This window comes from Callorhinus ursinus, unplaced genomic scaffold (assembly GCF_003265705.2).
Source record: "Callorhinus ursinus isolate GAN/ISIS: 27379988/994484 unplaced genomic scaffold, GSC_fseal_2.0 scaffold19, whole genome shotgun sequence".
NCBI classification, from domain to species: Eukaryota; Metazoa; Chordata; class Mammalia; order Carnivora; family Otariidae; genus Callorhinus; species Callorhinus ursinus.
This window is the reverse complement of record NW_027397081.1, coordinates 31,487,276-31,507,486: the sequence shown is the minus strand read 5'-3', so window position 1 is coordinate 31,507,486 and position 20,211 is coordinate 31,487,276.

Here is a 20,211-nt window from a genome sequence, read left to right as displayed (position 1 = left end):
TGCAGGAGGCCCTTTATTATTGCTGCAGAAAACAAAAGCCTAGCTGAGTTGATGTTTTATATTCTCCTTTACTGAAATCTACATGAAACTTCTTGCTGGATTTTTATATACATAAACATTGTCAAGCTGTGAAAGAAAATAGCTGGAGGTGCACTTTGTGTGAAAGGTGAGCAATAAAGTGTCTGTAGGTTCTCTCTAAATAAGTAAGTAAGTAAGTAAATAAATAAATATTTGGTAGAATTCTCCTGTGAAGCCATCTCATCTTGGATTATTGTTTGTTAGGAGATTTTTGATTCAACTTCATTGCTGATAATCGTTCTGTTCAAGTTCTTTATTTCTTTCTGGGAAGCTTTTTAATTGGATGCCATCCTACTTGTTTAATTTTGCTTTTTTTTGCCTGTGTTTTTGGTGTTCTAGCCAAATAATTGCTGCCAACACCAACCAAGAGGTTTTTATTCTTTCTTATCAATAATTAGTTCTTTATTGCACAGGATTGCATCTTCTGTCATTAATGTTTTTGGTATTTTTTTGTTTTTGTTTTTGTTTTTGCATTCTGGATGATTTTTCTTCACTTCAGATTCATAGTATTACAAGTCCTCTCAATTTGGTATACATGATTTTTCTTCCTGTTTGATAATGTCTTCTTGTGAAAGCTAGGCTGGAAGATTATGAAAATTCACTTAGCTCTTCATGTACACTTTGAATCTAAATGTATCTGTAGCAATATTCACTTGTCTTTTCAGACTAGGCGTATGTTAGATTATTACTTTCAATGATATATTACAAAATCCATTGCACTGTATTCAAACATCCCTGGTTTCTTCTTCTTTCTTAGATGCAAAATGAATGTCAGGTTTCCTAGCCTGTCCCAAACTTGAAATGTGATAGATAAGAATACAGTGGACTTTTATCAAATTGCTATACTGGTGACAGTATGATTTTTCTTCCAAGGGAAAGAGTGATTCTTTTTTCATTTGCTCTAGTGGAGCTATCAGAGAATAAATTAGCACAATATTCTCTTGCTAATGTTGAATGATAAATGGTAAGAAAGCCATTTGGGCTATACATAGGTAGATTATAAAAATAAATATGCCCTTGCTCTGTATTTTTTAAAGAATGCCTAGAAAAGGGGATGCCTCTTGAAAATAATTGAAATTCAAGAAAAAGTAAAAGAAATTAATTCAACAAACGCTTATTGTTTCTTAATTGCTGGGCATCCTATTGAGTGCTGAGAATACCAAGATAATAAAATCCAATCTCCGTTTTTGAAAAGCTCATGGCCCATTAGAGGAGACATGATACTCAATCTCACTTTACTTGATATGTAATTTTGGTATTGCATTCAGACATGTAAATAAGATGAGAGAACACAGCACAAATAAGAATCACCTCTATCTATTAATGCAGTTCCAGAAGGATGTTCCAGAAGATGTTGTATCTGAGCTAAAATTGAAAGGCTGAATTGGAGTTTATCAAGTTGCTGTGGTAGGGAATAGGTAGTAGTTGAATAAGGATTTCAGACAAAAAGATAGATATGTATAAAGGCTCAGAATCATGAAATAGCCTGGTACACTCAGGAATTCAGAAACAGGTTGGTACTATTAAAGATAAATTCTCAAGGGTTGGAGAGACAGAGACCTCATTGGTGACACAGGAAAATGTTAGATAAATCTGATAAATCATATGTTAAATCTTCTGTTTCAAGACAGAAGCTCATATTTTATTTTTAAGACTATGATTCAAATCTGGCTGCATAATAATCAACTCAGGGAGCTTTAAGAAATTCTATATCCCATTCACAAAATTTTTTTAAGAAGTTTTTGATTAAATTAAATTTAGTTAACATATAGTCTATTATTAGTTTCAGGGGTAGAATTTAGTGATTCATCAGTTGCATATAACACCCCATTCTCATTATATCAGGTGGTCTTCTTAATGCCTATTGCCCAAATGCCTCACCCCCCACCCACCTCCCCTCCAGCAACCCTCAGTTTGTTTCCTATAGTTAAGAGTCTGTTATGGTTTGCCTCTTCTCTGTTTTTATCTTATTTTATTTTTCCTTCCCTTCCCCTATGTTCATCTCTTTTGTTTCTCAAATTCCACATATGAGTGAAATATATCATATTTCACAAAAATGTTTATTTAGTTTGTATGAGAGAGTCATGAGCACAAGTTTTTCTTAATTTCCCCAGTGTTTTTATTTATTTATTTTGTTTTGTTTTTATTTTAATGAGCTGCCAGGATTGAGAACCACTTGCTTTAGAAATTGATTAGTAAATAAAAGGTAGGGAAATATACACTTATATGTGTATCTTTGACAATTCATTTCAACCATAGAGTTGATGAAAGAATTTGGATTCAGAAGTCATGTCTGAAAATAAGGGGAACAACTCTATAATTAGATACTAATCTGTGCCTGTTTCATTTTAGTGAAAAGAGCTTTTGCTTTAGGCCTAGTTCACTCTGTTAGCAATTTCACCGTGAACAAACACTCCCTCTCTGGGCCTCAGTTTTTATATCTGTAGAATGGGAAATCTAATAATATCCACCTAACAACATTGTTATAAATTCATATATGTGAAAGCTATGTTTAAGTGTGAATTATTTCCTGAGTAGAAGCAGTCTAAAAGTTGAAGTAGACAATGTTCTTGATTGCCCAGTACCCATTACACCTCAGATTTTCATGAAATTTCCATCCCCCTTTCAAAAGTTTTATTGTTCCTAAGAGAGGTCATTATAGAGAAATAGTTTCTTTTCTTCTACTGGATGCTGTTATTTCTGGACATGACTCCTGGAACTGCTTCAGCCATTTTGCTGCTAAGAGGAAAAGGTATAAAGAGCTTGTGTACTGGAAGACATTGTTTAGAATGAAACAACAAACCTGGAGCCCATGCTACTTCTGAGTTTATTGTTAGGTGAGGTAATACTTTTTCTTTTTATTGCCAGTTTGAATGGGCCCTTTTGCAGTAAAAAGATGTACAAACAAAGAATCATAAAAGAAGAGTATTCATGGAGTAAATACTCAACTTGTTAAAAACAGACAATTTTATCTTGAGCTTGGAGAGCTTGGACTGAATGAAAACTGACCTGAAAACTCTACTCCGATTCTGATTTAAACTTACTAAGAGTGCAAAATTAATTTGAGTTAGATGAGAGAAGTTCCAGGACTATAATGGGGCATTAAAACTACATGGAAGAAACTATGAAATCTATTTAATCTTGAGACCTTGGCTATAGTTGCTGTGATTCCACGTATCTACAGAATACTAACTATAGCATATAGAAAATACTATTTACCTACACAAATAGTCTGCTGTAAATATTAAATGAGATATTATAAAGCACTTAGTATGGTACATAATAATAATAATAGTGATAATAACAACAGCATCAGTGTTAATTTCCACTTGTTGAGTATTTAAGTGAAGAGAGAAGAACCATGTTTGCCAGAGGTGGCTCCCTAGGATGTTCCAGTCTAAATCTAGTTCCCACAGCTATTTCTACAAAGACATAGTCCCCGGAAGAGATGGTAAAGAGTGTGAAATGTTTTCTTTCTTTAAAAATTGTAAGAAGCTTAAATATAGCAGCACCGCTTTATTCAGTGTAGAATTTCTACAGGAAGCTTGAAAATTCTATATTCTCTTTATATAGAAAAAAAACCAGAAATTTAAGTAAGAAACATGATAACTTCATGCAGGAAAAATTTGGCACATAATTAAGATGCATGAATGATTAACTTGATTTTTGGACTTTTTCCTTAGATTAACAGCCTGAATTTCAGGAATTAAGGCATCACCTCATAATGATTAATGTCCTGCAAGCTTAAAGGATGTTCAGAGTTCAGGCACCCCTCTTCTGACCAGTTTTTAATTGGATTCTTTGTTGAGTTCCATCAGTTCTCTATATATTCTGGATACTAACCCTTTATCAGATATGTCAGTTGCAAATATCTTCTCCCATTTAGTAGGTTATCTTTTAGTTTTGTTGATTGTTTCCTTCACTGTACAGAAACTTTTTATTTTGATGTAGTCTCAGCAGTCTATTTTTGCTTTTATTTCCCTTGCTTCAGGACACATATCTAGAAAAATATTTCTATGGCTGATGTAAAGAGATAGCTGCCTATTTTTTTCTTCTAGGAGTTTTATAGTTTCATGACTCACATTTGGCTCTTTAATCCATTTTGAGTTTATTTTTATGTATGGTGTAAGAAAGTGATCCAGTTTTCTTCTTTTGCTTGTACCTGTCCAATTTTCCCAACACTGTTTGTTGAAGAGACTGTCCTTTTCCCATTGTATATTCTTTCTTGCTTTGTCAAAGATTAATTTACCATATAACTGGGTTTATTTCTGGGGTTTTCTATTCTGTTCCATTGATCTTTGTTTCTATTTTTTTGCCAGTACCATACCGTTTTGATTACTACAGATTTGTAGTATAACTTGAAGTCTGGAATTGGGATGCCTCCAGCTTTGCTTTGCCTTTTCAAGATTGCTTTGGTTATTTGAGGTCTGGTGGGGATGCAAATTGGTGCAGCCACTGTGGAAAACAGTATGGAGTTTCCTCAAAAAGTTAAAAGTAGAGGCATTCTACTACCCAGGAATTGCACTACTGGATATTTACCAAAAATACAAAAACACTAATTCAAAAGGATACAGTCTCCCCTAGGTTTATTGCTGCATTATTTATAATAGACAAATTATGGAAGCAGCCCAAATGTCCATTGATAGATTAATGAAGAAGATATAGATATAAATACATTATATATATATATACATATATATATGTACACACATTATTCAGCTATTAAAAAAATGAAATCTTACCATTTGCAACAACATGGATGGAGCTAAAGAGTATAATGTTAAAAGAAATAAGTCAGTCAGATAAAGACAAATACCATGTGATTTCACTCATATGTGGAATTTAGAAAACAAAACAAATGAGCAAAGGAAAAAAGAGAGAGCAAGACAAACCAAGAAACAGACTCTTAACTAAGGAGAACAAGCTAGGGGTTATGAGAAGGGAGGTGGGGGGTGAAATAGGTGATGGAGATTAAAGAGTACATTTATCATGGTAAGCAGTCAGTAATGTATAGAATTGTTGAATCACTATATTGTGCACCTGAAACTAATATAATACTGTGTGTCAACAATGCTGGAATTATAATAAAGGCTTAGAAACAAATACTGTTACTTAGGATTTAGGCTAGATAAATCTCAAGAATGGATGCAATTGAATTCCATATCAAAGTAAAGCAGTTTCATGAATAAAAGGTCTGGAATGAGGGGTATTGATGAACTGTCAAAAGGAAAAGTTGCCAAACTGAAGGTTGTGGAAAAGGAGGTGGGGGGTGGGGTAACTCAGTGATGAGCATTAAGGAGGCCATTTGATGTGATGAGGACTGGGTGTTACATGCAACTAATGAATCATTGAACATTATATCAAAAATTATTGATATATGTTGGCTAATTGAATTTAAATAAAAATTAATTAATTAATTGAAAAAAAAAGGAAAGTTGTCAGCAGCAGATTTAAGAAAGAAACTTATTCCTTTCAGGATTGTTCCCCACCTTCTTTTTTATTGTCATCAGAAATCTAATCTGGTCAAAATCATGACTCAATTCAACTCCTGGGATATGCTACTCAGCCAACTCTATAAAAATCCTCAAGTTGTTTTAGAGTCCTCCTCAGAGCCCTGCCACTGCCTAGCTGCATGCATCACACTGCACAAACTCTATCTAGCTTTTGCTGAATGTGTTATAACTTTGTAGCATAAAAAAGAAGAAACAGTTTTGGTGTTCACCTTTCAAATAGAAAGCAAAAATAAAAATACAAGAATTAGAAAATATGTATTTGGTAAAAAAATTATGATTGTATTACATTGTTTTTACTGCTTTACTTTAAAAATATTTTCTTTGTTGGCATAAATTCAAGTGTTCTTTAGTCATTTCAGATCAATGACATTTTCTGCTGGCCATAAAAAGGATGCTGTGATTATCTATTGAATAATGTGTCAAAAGAGGCTTATGTGATTTAGCTAGTGCATTCTAAAAAAAAAAAAAAAAGAAGTATATATTTCATGAGCTCATAAGTAATACAGATCAGACATTCTTGTAATCCCCAACATGTATGTCTAGTTCAACTTCATCATTTTACTAACGAGGAAAAAGACCAGAGCATACAATATTACTCTAACAGGATTATGTAGATCCTCAGTGAATCAACAGACTACATTTACTAATGCTTAAAAGCCCTTCCAAAATGCAATCTACCCTGGTTATACAAATATGGTTGGTTAATTCCTAGAAGCAAACTAGGCATTTAGCTTAAGAGTTAATTTTATTTGATTAAGTTCATCTTTATTGGAAAGAAGTGTTTTATCTAAATTTGGATCAGCTGACTATGAGGTAAGAAAGTAGGATCAACACTTAGGTAAATTCTTTAAATCTCATTTGTGTTTCTTAATCTTTTATTTAACTCAGATTAATACACACAAAGTCAAACTTACCTTTTCTAGAATTCTACCATCAGAGAACTATTATTTTCTGAGATATTGGACTATTCTCCAAAAATGGAAGTATTTGGGGGAGGTATGAAGTGGAATCTTAGTTGTTTATATCTTAGTGTGACTTGTTTTATTTTTTAAGATTTTATTTATTTATCTGTGCGAGAGAGAGATCATGAGCCAAGGGGGAAGGGTAGAGGGAGAAGCAGGCTCCACACTGAGTAGGGAGCCCAACGTGGGGCTTGATCCCAGCACCCTGGGATCATGACCTGAGCTGAAGGCAGACGCTTAACTGACTAAGCCACCTAGGTGCCTAGTGTGATTTATGTAAATGATTCATCTCCCCACTCCCACTCCAACATCAACCAGAAGTTAAAATTATCTATTTTGGGGAAAGAGATTTGATAGTGATGTGGCCAGTAGGGTTTGATGGTTGTAGATTATTGAAAATTGCCCAGTGGTGGCAGATTTGGGCTAGTATCAGGAAGTAATCGATTACAGAGTAGATGGGGGGAATTCAGGGCACATGGATATAAAAAAAAAAAGAATTTTAGGAAGAGGAGTGCTGCAGCTTGGTCTCCCTGTAAACTATGGAAATGGTCCTTAATCCCTTTGTTCTGACAAACTGTCTATTCCAATAGTCCTTCTACGCCGTACTGGTCAGTAGTTTTACAACACCAAAACATTCCAGTATTATCATTTATTTCCAAAAATGCTTAGTATAGCTGTGACAAACCCTGGTGGGCTGAACAGTATCTGTCCTTTAAGAAATTGAGTCAGTCCAGGTCTTAGAGATGAAGGGGCTCCTTCAGGGAATTGAGTGAGGGGTTTAAGACAGCTTATCTCATCCTACCTGCCCTCTGGCATCTTTGGGGAAAACTGATGCAGACGGTCTCTGGAACCCTGCCTCAAGACAAGAACCAGGTGTCCTGAGTTGAGGTTTATTTGAAGATATCTCCAATTAGACTGTTTCATGAAGGAGAAGAGGCTCTGAGGTACATTTCTCCCCCAGCTTCCATTTTCAAATCACCCCTTAACCTTCTTCCCCAAATGCTGTTCTCTCAGACTACCCACAATCCTTTCGGGTTTCCTCTAAATGCACCAAGTTCTTTTTTTCTTCAGAGCCTTTAACCCAATGGCTCTTCCACCTGGATGGCTCTTGCTCTAGCCCTTTACATGACTTGCTTTTTTAGGCTGAAATATCATTTTCCCTGTTTGCCCTATTTAGGAAATGTCTTTTCTTTCTTAAATATTTTTTTATTTAAATTCAATTAATTAACATATAGTGTATTAATTTCAGAGGTAGAGTTCAGTGATTCTTCAGTCTTATGTAATACCCAGTGCTTTTTACTTAATTATGTAAGTACCTTAAAGGAAATACTTCCAGGGTCTAAAGTTTTCTTGTGTATTCTCTGGCCTCCTCTCACTAAAATGTGAGCTACCTGTACAACAGGCTAAGTCTTGTTTACTACTGTTTTTTGAAACATCGACCACATTCTTGAATTTCTTTATTATTATTATTAATATTATTATGTTCAGTTAGCCAATAACATAATTGAATTTCTTAAAGCACAGATACTGTGCTGGTTTTAGTGAGAGTTAAGTGCTGTAGTTCTCACCTCTGGAAAGGGCCCAGGCTTCCACTATGCTGTGGAGGATTGAGAGCAGGATTTGTAGATTTGCCTGAACAGAGGGGCAGGTAGCATGTCCCATCACGAGGTGGAGGGAAGCTGGAAGAAGCGCTGCCAGCAGGAGGAATCAGCATTTTCCTCGGAAAAGAGCTTATCTCATCTCTAACATTTGCACAGATCTTTGGTTGAGGCTTCAGGCACTATATGATGTCAGGGAATTTAGTCTGAAAAAAATGGAAGGAAATATTGTTTGATCAGATGTTAACTACTGATGATTATATCCAGAAAAAAGGAAATAGGAAACTTCTTATAGCCTGTATTAAACCTGAAATTTTAAGAATTGCTATCTCATAACTATAATAACTCATTTGTCTCCATTACATAAAGCCCTGGACACCACCAGCCCCCCAAAAAGTGAGCCATCTTTTAAAGATACTTACTATTCTTAAGTACTACTGCTAATACCAAATTAAATACTAACTGTTCCTTCTAGGATGAGAGGGCTGCCAACCCAAGGGAGAAGATATTGGCTAAATTTAGGTATAACTGACAGGACCATTGCTAAGGTGAAGCCATTTCTAGCTTCCTACTTTCCTTTTTCTTTCCTCCCCCTGAGATCAAAATTGAATAATCATGCGGAACAAAGATGGGGGGTGTGGTGGCAGGGAACAATTTATCAAGTGCTTCCTATATAGCAAACTCAGATCTACTTCTCCAGTATGTACAACATGAACTACACAGAGGAAAAAAATTGGGATACAGAGTACTTATGTAACTTGCTTATAATCATAAAGCTAAAAAGTGGCAAAACTGATGGGGCACCTAGGTGGTTCAGACGGTTAAGCATCCAACTCTTGATTTCAGCTCAGGTTATGATCTCAGGGTCTTGAGATCAAGCTCTGCACTGGGCTCCATGCTCAGTGCAGATTCTCTAAATAAATAAATTAAATAAATAAATACATAAAATTTTTTAAAGCCATAAGCTGAAATTTGAAATGAATTCAGGTATGTTTGACTTAGAAACAAGTTCAATTTCCATTATAAGAAGCTTTCAGTAAATTATCTGAAAAACTAATCATCCGCATGCTAGGAGAACTCTGGGATTCCCCTCCATAAGGGTTTCCATTTAAGAAGTGAAAGACAGGAAGATGGTGATACTTAGACCAAAGGAGGTTCTCCAATAGTAGAATCTCAGGCATGGTAAAAAAGACACAGCCTGCCATCTAGGTAGTTCACATTCTAGTGAGAGGAGGCCAGAGAATAAACAAGAAAACATTAGAACATGGAATTATTTCCTTTATGGCATTTAAATAATTACAAGGGGGCTGAGAAAGAAAATAAAGAGAAAACATTTTCTAAATAGAGCAGGCAGGGAAAATTATATCTGCACTGGGCAAATTTTGAGGAGGAGAATCCTTCTGTGTTTATAAAATGACTCTCACATGATCTTCACATGGGTCAGCCCTTGAGCTTTCCCATGGGACTGGGAAGAGCTTTATCTTGAGCTTTATCATTTCTTTTCAGCCATTCTATTTTATATCTTATTTCTCTTCGTCATCCAATATTTCCAATACCTTGTAGTTCTTTCTTGCAGCATTTAAAAAGTGTTAGTATCCAATTTCTTGAAATACTATTAAATAGCATTAGTTTGGATTCTTTCCATAAATACAAACCTTCACTAAAGCTTCACATTTGTTTTGACGATATGACTGCCTATAATAGACATGCCAGGTCTTGTCCCAACTTTTGCTGTTTCCTCCTTGAGGATCAGAGGGACAAACTATTAATCCAGGTTGGCAAAGCAAATCCAGGTGTTTTGTTTGAAACTCAACATGTCACAAAATAATATGTAACCCAAACCGACTTTCTAAAAAGATCAGAACACAAAGATACAGACATGCTTTTTAAAATTCAATTATGAAAACTTCTCTCAGAAGCCCCTCCATAAGCATAACTTTAAGCTCAACAGTGTACCACATCCTTTATAACAATGACATATTCTAACTAAATATTTTCCCTTCCACATCCATTATCTCTCTCATTTCTACAAATGTCCTCTAAGGTAAGTGTTACCATACCCTTTAAATGAGTGAAGTAATTGAGGCAAAGCAACATGATGTAATATCTAAGTTCCAGAACTAGGACTTATATGAATCTAGGTAGTCTGAGCAGGAGAACCCAGTGGTAGAGAACACAGATATTGGAATCAGACAGAGCTATATTTGAAAAATGCCTCCATTATTTATTAGCTGTCAGAGAATGAGCAAGTTTTTCTCTTTTTTTTAAAGATTTTATTTATTTATTTGACAGAGAGAGAGAGAGAGCACAAGCACGGGGATAGAGAGAGGGAGAAGCAGGTTTCCTGCTGAGCAGGGAGCCTGATGCGGGGCTCAATCCCAGGACCCCAGGATCATGACCTGATCCAAAGGCAGATGCCTACCGACTGAGCCACCCAGGCACCCCAGAGAGTGAGCAAGTTTTTAAACCATTTATGCTTTGGTTGAAATGGGGATAATAGTTATGCCTCTTTTAAAGGATTATGTGAGGATTAAAAATTATCTATGGAGTTATTAATTATTATTAATAACAGTAAGTAGCTTTAATCCACCTGCTGGCAAGGAAACATCTCACCATCTCTCAGGATGACTGGTACAGACATCTTTATTATTACTGCAGAACACACTGACAAGGAACAGCAGGGTTTTTTTTTTTTTTTCCAGAAACTGCCTCACAAAATAATAGTTCTGTCTTTAAGCTTAGATCAATGTGAATACAACTTCCAGTACTGATAAAAAGCAAGATATTAGATATTAGCTGTCTGATAGCTAGAAAAGTTATATTCCTTAAGCATACAAAGCTGCCTGTATGATTTCTTTACAGTCCTTACAAAGGAGTAAATTCTCCTTCCAAAGGAGTAAATCCTCAACTGTGGTCTCTGTACACACAGGCAAAGGAAACTAGGCTTCTTTATAAGGGCTCCCATGAGAAGCAAGAAGTCATGGTCATGGGGCAGGGAGTGATGAAGCAGTGTGTGGAGTTTTTGTGGGACTGGGAAGAGCAGAAGCTCATGGAAGGTCTTTGAGGCAGTCCTGAGGAAAGGAGAAGGAGACATTTTTAAGGAACCTACATCAGGGCAAATAATGGGGGCTAGGGATCTGGGCGGCCAGGGTAATGGTGGAGAGCCAAGACCTGAACAGACCTGAACGTTCAGATGATACTTGAGCAGGAGTGGAGCACTGCCTTTTGGCCTCTGTACTGCCCCTGTCTCAAATTTGATCTCAAACTCTTCTCAGACTCATGGAGAAGTCCCAGGGTGGTAAGATGTCCAGGACTTTGTGTAGGCTGCTTCCAAATCCAGGAGGAATGCAGCAAATTGCCAAGAGATGAGCTGCCCCTGCCTGAAAGCAGGGGAAAACAGTTATTTATTCTTTCCTCCTCCCACAGCAAAATGAAAGTACACCCAAGGCCATGGAGACCTGTTTCTGTAGGACAACATGACCTTTCATATTCAAGCCTGGGCCAGGAAATGAGGCAGAATCTGCTACTTAAACTACATATCCAGTTTGGGAAGTTATTTGACAGTCATGTTTCTAGAAAATGCATGTTGTACACTTGTGTATTTTTTGAAGCTTCTCCTTGCTTAAGATTTGACTAGTGCAAAAATTTGGATATGAGATAAAAAATAGATTTTTTCAAGATGAAATTTAAAGTACAGTGTTCCTTAGAACTGGCATTGTGCTTTTTCTGTTTGTTTTTAATAGGTGATGGAGATTAAGGAGTACACTTGTGATAAGTATCATTTGATATATGGAAGTGTTGAATCACTATGTTGTACAACTGAAACTAATATTGCACTTTTAGCTAACTGGCATTTAAATAAAAACTTAAAATATTAAAAATTATAGTGTTCCTTTGTTTAATAATTTAGTATCTTCTTTCAGTGACTTGTCAACAAACAAATGCAGTTAAGTTCAATTATCCTCACTAACTCTATTTTTTATATCAAAATAAAATATAAAGATGGCTAAAGTATTCCAGAAGATGTAATGACTTTTGTCAAATGTTGACTTTTGTGGTAGTGAGGCTCCATTTATGTCAAAATGAATTTTAATAGAACAATTTTAATAGAACAAATTAAAATTTGACAAAAGTGAATAATTACATTAAAGTAATTAAGGCTCTCATTCTATATTTTTGTAAATGGTAACTAAAGATAAAGTAAGAGGATTCAAGCATGAAAAATAGGCCACTTTGTTCTTTCATTCTGCATGTCAACAGTGTTCTGTGTTGGTATAAATAATATAATCCTTCCTTTGGACATCTTTCTAAAGATGAAGGCTATCATTTTGGTTACTTTATTTCTAGGAGAAAACTTAAAAAAAGCATTATTCACATGTTGATGAAGTCATGTTATTGCAGTAGTTGTGAGCTATAATGAAATGCTTAAATTACTAATTGTATTTTTTCCTTACTGTATGCAGGGGTTTTACTTCAGCACACTGATAAAAAAGCTGTGATTTTGATATGGTTACTGATGCAGTGACTAGAGTAGGACATCTGAGAAAAAATTCAGAGGATGGAAACTAGAAATACTGGAACATGTAAACTACCACTAAAGCAGTTGAACATGTTGACAGCAGACACAAAATGTCTTTGATGCCAGTTTTTGCTAAGTTACATATCTTTCCAAAGCCATTCTATGTCAGCATTCATATTCACAAATGCTTCTACAGACCAATATGCCAAGAACTCTATCAGGTGTACTTACACATTTTATTACATGTAATTCCTACCATAATCCTTGAATAGGCTTTATTTCCATTGTAATGCGACTGAAGATTAGATTCTGGCTCTCACTTCTGGGTCACGTAATGTTGTGTATGCCAATTGACCTGTCTTAGAGTTTTGTTTTGTTTTGCTTTACTTTGTTGTCCTTATCCCTCTGTGCCATACAGTTCCAGGCAGACATAAGCAGTGGTTTTCAACCTGGAGTGATTTTACCTCACAAGGGACACTTGGCAATGTCTACAGGCATTTTTGATTGTCACAACAAGGTGGGTGCTAAGTGGATAGAGGCCAAGAAAGCTGCTAAACAATCCATAATGCACAAGGAAGCACACCCCCCAACCAACACATGCACACAACAGAGAATTGTCTAGTCCAAAATGTTTATAGTACTAAGGTTGAGAAACCAGGTACAAAATAAAGAAATTAGGTAGCTAAATCATGAAAGAATAAGTCTTAAATTGATAGTAAACATGAACTCAACTAAACTACAAGCCAAAAACATTTTTAGACTGTATATCTCTCAAGAAATCCATTCTTTTGATAATCCAAATATATTTGGGGGGAGGAGTCAACAGTAAAAACAGAGTTCCACTTATTCAATATTTATTATACATTGGTTGTGTGCCAAATACTATCCATAAGGACATAAAAATAAATAAAACATCATTGTCGTCCTTAGGAAATTTGAACTCAAACAAGGGAGTCTGACTAAAAATCCAATCATTTTTTTGGTAATGTGTAAGTGCTTTGATAGAGTTCTAACATGAAAGGTCAATAAAACCTGTCTGGGGCAGAGAAGTCTTTCAGTGATGAAAATATAAAAGCAAAACAAAACAAAAATTCCAACACTTTCAATATTTAGGATTTTGACTACAAATTGAGATATATTGTATGCTGGTAGAATCTCAATCTACTGGATTTTTAATGTGCTTAGTCATTATGTACTTTCTAATATGCTTTTAAAAATCAAAGAACTCATTTTAAATTAATTCATATGGGTTTATGCTTTTATCAAGCCTGAGCAAACCAAAAAATATTCTCTGCTGTCTTTGTGAATAGGGTCACAAGTTTGAATTAACAGTCTTTTTTTCTGTAGAAATGGCCACCCCAAATCACCCACACTATGTAAGTTCTTAGAATTCTGGTAATACATTCACCATAGTCCATTTTAATGAAAATTAAGAGTTGTGGTCTATTTATTCAAATTTCTTTATTAGCAATTTTTACATCTAGATAATTTTTGACAACCCTTACTCTCTAAATAGCAACATCCAGAAAATAAATCAGCATCTTGTCATTGTTATTTGAGAATAAATATGTGTTGAGTGAACCAATGAACAGTTCCCAGAATACCTATTATGTGACAGATGCTGTTAGGTACTGGGGCTATGAAGACAATTAAGATAAAGAGACAAGTGAAGGAATGAATATGATCAGTTTGCTGTGTGCAGCCCCCATCCTTTCTCTTAATCCACCCAATGATCATTCATGTTGATTTCTGCTCAATAACTTTTGAATCTATGCACATCTCTTTAACTCCACTGCCACTACCCCAGTCAAAGTCACTAACACCCCTCTTTGGTGTCTTGCAATAGCTTCTTTTTATTTTAATTTTTTAAATTTTTTAAAAATTTTATTTTATTATGTTATGTTAGTCACCATACAATACATCATTAGTTTTTGATGTAGTGATCCATGATTCATTGTTTTCGTATAATACCCAGTGCTCCTTCTTTTTAAAAAAGTTTTTATTTTAATTCCAGTAAGTTAACATACAGTGGCATATTAGTTTCAGGTGTACAATATAGTGATTCAACACTTTCATACATCACCTGGTATTCATTATGACAAGTGCATGCCTTAATCCCCATCACCTATTTAACTCATCCGCACCCCTCCCTTCTGGTAACCATCAGTTTGTTCTCTATAATTAAGAGTATGATTCTTGATTTGCCTCTCTCCCTCTCTATTTTTTCCCTGTGCTCATTTGTTTTTTTTTCTTAAATTCCACATATGAGTGAAATCATATGGTATTTGTCTTTCTCTGACTGACATATTTCATTTAGCATTATAGTCTCTAGCTCCATCCATGTCATCCATGTCATTGCAAATGGCAAGATTTCATTCTTTTTTATGTCTGACTAATAATCCATTATATCTATCTATATCTATCTATATCTATATCTATATACATATCTTCTTTATCCATTCATCAACTGATGAACACTTGAACTGCTTCCATAATGTGGCTATTGTAAATAATGCTGCTGTAACTATAGGGGCACATGTATCCTTTTGTATTAGTGTTTTTGTATTTTTAGGGTAAATAACCAGTAATGTGATCACTGGATCATAAGACAGTTCTTTTTTTTAATTCAATTAACCAACATATAGTATATCATTAGTTTCAGATGTAGAGCTCAGTAATTCATCATTTGCATATAACTCCCAGTGCTCATCACATCACGTGCCCTCCTAAATGCTCATCACCCAGTTCTAATTTTAACTTTTTGAGGAACTTCCATACTATTTTCCAGAGTGACTGCACCAGTTTGCATTCCCACCAACACTGCATGAGTGTTCCATTTTCTCCACATCCTTGACAACATCTATTGCTTCTCGTGTTGTTGATGTTAGCCATTCTGATAAGTGTGAGGTGATATTTCATTATAATTTGATTTTCATTTCCCTGATGGTAAATTATGATGAACATCTTTTCATGAGTCTGTTAGCATCTGTATGTCTTCTTTGGAGAAATGTCTGTTTGTGTCTTCTGTCCACTTTTTAATTGGATTACTTGTTTTTTGGGTGTTTAATTGTATAAGTTCTTTGTAATTTTTGGACACTAACCCTTTAACAGATATGTCATTTGCAAATATCTTCTCCCATTCCATAGGCTGCTTTTTAGTTTTGTTGATTGTTTCCTTCACTGTTGCAGAAGCTTTTATTTTGATATAGTCCTCATAGTTTATTTTTGTTTTAATTCCCCTTACCACAGGAGACATATCTAGAAAGAAGTTGCTAAGGCCAATGTCAGAGAAGTTACTGACTGTGTCCTCTTCTAGGATTTTTAGGGTTTTGGGTCTCATTTTAGGTCCTTAATACATTTTGAATTTATTTTTGTGTATAATGTAAGAAAGTGGTCCAGTTGCATTCTTTTACATGTTGCTGTCCAATTTTCCCAACACCGTTTGTTGAAGAGACTGTCCTTTTCCCATTGCATATTCTTTCCTGCTTTGTCAAAAATTGACCATATAATTGTGGGTTTATTTGTGGATTTTTTATTCTGTTCCATTGATCTGTCTATTTTTGTGCCAGTACCAGATTGTTTTCATAACTAAAGATTTGTAATATAACTAAGTCTGGAATTGTGATGCCTCCAGCTTTGCTTTTCTTTCTCCAGATTGCTTTGGCTATTTGGGGTCATTTGTGGTTCCATACAAATTTTAGGATTGTTCTACTTCTGTTAAAATGGTGTTGTTATTTTGGTAGGGATTGCGTTAAATATGTAGATTGCTTCGAATAGTATAGACATTTTAACAATATTTATTCCTCCAATCCATGAGCATGGAATGTCTTTACATTTCTTTGGCTTGTCTTCGATTTCTTTCATCAGTGTTTTATAGTTTTCAGAGTTCAGGGCTTTCACTTCTTTAGTTAGTTTATTCCTAGGTATCTTATTATTTTGGGTGCTATTGTAAATGGAATTATTTTCTTAATTTCTCTTTCTGCTGCTTCATTATTCATTATCGGTGCATAGAAATTCAACAGATTTCTGTAAATTGATTTCGTATCCTGATACTTTACTGACTTTGTTTATGAATTCTACAATTCACAATTGTTGTATTTTCTTGCTGGATTCTCCCCTTTATTATTATATAGTGCCCTTTTGTCTCTTTAGCAGGTTTCTGCTAAAGCAATTCAGGTTTTCTATATTTAAGTATCATGTCATTTGAAAATATTGAAAGCTTTATTTCATTACTGATTTAGATGCTTATCATTTCTTTTTGTTGTCTGATTGCTGTGGTTAGGACTTCCAGTATTAATAAGTTGAATAAGGTAGTGAGAGTGGACATCCTTTTCTTTTTCCTGACCTTAGGGGAAAGGCTCTCAGTTTTTCCCCATTGAGGATGATGTTAGCTGTAGGTTTTTCATAGATTGTCTCTAAACCTACTTTGTTATGGACTTTTATCATGAATGGATTTATACTTTATCAAATGCTTTTTCTGCATCTATTGAAATGATCATATGGTTTTTATTCTTTCTCTTATTAATGTGATGTATCACGTTGATTGACTTGCAATATTAAACCACCCTTGCATCCTGGGAATAAATTTCACTTGATATTGGTGAATGAATCTTCTAATTTATTATTGGATTCTGTTTGCTAGTATTTTGTTCAAAATTCTTATATCTATGTTCATCAGAGTTATTGGCTGATAGTTCTCTTTTTTATGATATTTTTATCTGTCTTGATGTCAGGGTAATGCTGGCTTCATAGAATGAATTTGGGGGTTTACCATCCTTTTCTATTTTTTGGAACAGTTTGAGAATAAGTATTAATTCTACTTTAAATGTGGGTAGAGTTCACCTGTGAATCTATCTGGTCCTGGACTTCTTTTTGGGAATGTTTTGATTACTGTTTCAACTTCCTTGCTGGTTATAGATCTGTTCAAACTTTCTATTTCTTCCTGTTTCAGTTTTGGTAAGTTATATATTTCTAGGAATTTATCCATTTTTTCCAGGTTGTCCAATTTGTTAGCATATAGTTTTTTGAAACTTTTTAGAGATTTTATTAATTTGAGGGAGAAAGTATGCATGAGCAGGGGGGAGGGGCAGAGGAAGAGGGAGAAGCAGACTCCCTGCTGAGCAGGGAGCCTGATGTGGGCTTCAGTCCTAGGACACTGGGATCATGACCTGAGCTAAAGACAGAGGCTTAAACAACTGAGCCACCCAGGCACCCCAACATATATATATATATATTATATTCCTTTAGGATTGTTTTTGTATTTATATTTCTGTGGTATTGGTTGTTATTTCTCTTCTCTCACTTGTGATTTTATTTACTTGAGTTCTTTTTCTTAATTTCTTCTTGATAAGTTATCGATGTTATTTTTTTTTCTCAGTGAACTAGCTTCTGGTTTCTTTGATCTGTTCCATTGTTTTTTAAGTTTCTATATCATATATTTGTGCTGTAATCTTTATTATGCCTTCCTTCTGCTGGTTTGGGGTTTTATTTGCTTTCCTTTTTCTAGCTCCTTTAGGTGCAAGGTTAGGTTTTTTATTTGAGATTTTTTTCTGCTCCCTGAGGTCGGCCTGTATTGCTATAATCTTCCCTCAAAATCTAGAGAAAGTTCTATACGCACTTGAAAAGAATGTATATTCTGTTTTAGGATAGAATGTTCTGAACATATCTGTTAGGTCCATCTGTTCCAGTGTGTCATTCAAAGCCATTGTTTCCTTGTTGATATTCTGTTTAGATGATCTGTCCATTGATGTAAGTGGGGTGTTAAAATCCCCTACTATTATTTTACTACTATCAATTAGTTTCTTTATGTTTGTTATTAACTATTTTATGTATTTGGGTGCTCCCATACTGTGTGCATAAATATTTACAATTGTTGTATTTTCTTGCTGGATTCTCCCCTTTATTATTATATAGTGCCCTTTTGTCTCTTGTTAGAGTTTTGTTTTAAAGTCTACTTTGATCAAAACAAATATTACTACTGCAGTTTTCTTTTGACATCCGTTTGCATGATAGATATTTCTCCGTTCTCTCACTTTCAATCTGCAGGTGTCTTCAGATCTAAAATGAGTCTCTTATAGGCGGCATATAGATGGGTCTTGTTTTTGTTGTTGTTTTTTTTTTAATCCATTCTGTCACCCTATGTCTTTTCATTGGAGTGTATTGTCCATTTTCATTCTAAGTAATTATTGATAGGTATGTATTTATTCTCATGTTATTATTTGTCTTGTGATTGTTTCTGAATAGTTTCTCTGATTCTTTCTTGTCTTTCTTTCATGGTTTAGATGATTTTCTTCAATGATATATTTGGATTTCTTTTTCTTCTATTTTTATTTTTTAGATTTTATTTATTTATTTGAGACAGAAAGTGTGAGACAGAAAGTACGAGCAAGGGTTAGGGCAAAGGGAGAATGAGAGGGAGAAGCAGCCTCCTCATTGAGCAGGGAGCCTGATATGGGTCTTGATTCCAGCACCCTGGGATCATGGCCTGAACAGAAGGCAGACACTTAGCTGACTGAGCCACCCAGGCACCCCTGGATTTCTTTTTTTTTCTTGCATACTTATTAGTGGTCTTTGATATGTGGTTACCATTAGATTTGTATATAAATTCTTCTGCATATAGCAATCTATATTCAGTTGATGGTCACCTAATTTTTAACCCATTCTTTTCTCCTCTCCTCCCCACATTTTAGGTATATGTTGTCATGTTTTACATCCCTTTACAGTTCCTTGACTGATTTTTAACAAAAATATTTAATTTTACTGTTTTGTGTTTCCTACCTTTATGCTGTCACTTTTGGTCTCTTCTTTCCACTCAAAATGTCCCTTTCAACATTTCTTGCAGGGCTGGCTTAGTAGTCATGAACTCGCTTAAGTCTTGTTTGTCTGGGAAACTATCTCTCTTTCTATTCTGAATGATGGCTTTGCTGTATAGAGTATTCTTAGCTGCAGGTTTTCCCATTCAACCCTTTGAATATATCATGCCTTTCCTTTCTGGCTTGGAAAGTGTCTGCTGAGAAATACTAGACTTGTGGGTTTTCCCTTGTAAGTTATTGTCTTCTTTTGTCTCACTACTCTTAAAATCATTTCTTTGTCACTATATTTTGCCAAAATGATTACAATATGTCTTGGTGTGGATCTCTTTTTGTTGATTCTGTTGGGCTGTGGCCTTGTTCTCTTTGCCTCTTGGATCTGGTATCTGCTTTGTTCCCCAGGTTAGGGAAGTTTTCAGCTATTATTTCTTCAAATAAGATTTCTGCCCCCCTCTTCTCTCCCTTCTTCTTCTGGGAATTTCATAATGCTAAACTTATTATGTTTGATGGAGTCACTGGGTTCCATAATTCCATTCTTATTCTGCATAATTCTTTCTCTCTCTTTTGTTCAGCTTGATTACTTGCCATTACTTGTCTTCTAGGCCATTAATTCATTCCTCTACTTCCATTTTGCTGTTCATTCCATCAAGCATGTTTCTCATTTCATTTATTGAGCCCTTTACCTCTGGTATGTTGTTGCTTATCTCTCTGTTAAGGGTCTCTCACTCATAT